Below are 1,143 nucleotides of genomic sequence, written 5' to 3' on the forward strand. Positions count from 1 at the left end.
TGGTAGTCGAGGATCGGGGGGGATGAAATCATTCTGATGTTACACGGTGCTGCGTAAGGCATTGGTAATTCAGAGGCACAGATCGTTAGGCATAAACTGTTTCACAACTGCTACAAAAGGGTTTGAACTTCCACGTGTCGGATATTTTCGTCGCTCGGGTAGTCACATCTCCTTTTCCGCAAAACAAGAGCATAAACCTCATGGACTGGCTTCACTTCTTCTCCATAAAATCTTCATTGTTCAACCGATCAGAAAGTCTTCTTTCAGCCACATTAGTATTGACAGACCCCTTCTCAGTAGAGGCTTGAGCACACTTCCGTCGACCATTAGTCCTTCTTAGATATATATAAACCATTCATCGCTTTCCCGATGTGTGGCATCAAAATCAAACTGCCGATGGCCTGCCTTAATAAGATATGACATTACGTTCATCTCAACTACATCACAATAAATGAAGCTCATCGATATAAGTTCGGCAAATGGAAAGGATACTCGACACACTTATCAAACCTTGTACGTCGCTACACTCCTTTCGAATCCACCATAATGTATAGCGGCGGGAATGCTTTCTGTCTTTAATTCTAACCTCTTCTAAGGAACACACTCGGTCTCTGCTCTCTCTCTAGGTTATATATATATATATATACTATACGCCACGAGCAGCAGACGAGCGACGACGAGCAGACCGACCGAGAAATATCGAGCCACCAACCCGACGCTGGGTAGCGAAGTTTTGGCAGGTTCGAACTGTGCGCTCCGATGGATAGGGTGGGCCCCCCCCACCGGGCATCACCTCGCCGCCGCCTCACCCAATCAGCAGGTTTTTTTTCAACTTGGAAAATAGAGCCTCTTTTTGAAGAAGTAGGTTGCAATAGTGGATTGAGACTCTCTCTTCAAGGTGGTGATGTAGGGTGGGATTTGTCACATTCAGACTAGCAAGTTCAATGGGAGAAACTTGGTAGCAAGTTTCTGCCATATTTCTGCTCTGCTCTCTTCTCTCTCTAGATTATATATAATAGTATAGTATATATATATAATATATATATGATATAGGTAAGACTCCTATGTATATGAACTTAAGAAATATATTAAAACCTGAGAATTAAGAAATATATTAATCATCTTTCCTTGCTGAATAATTTC

Source organism: Asparagus officinalis, chromosome 5 (assembly GCF_001876935.1).
Source record: "Asparagus officinalis chromosome 5, Aspof.V1, whole genome shotgun sequence".
In the NCBI taxonomy this organism is placed as follows: Eukaryota; Viridiplantae; Streptophyta; class Magnoliopsida; order Asparagales; family Asparagaceae; genus Asparagus; species Asparagus officinalis.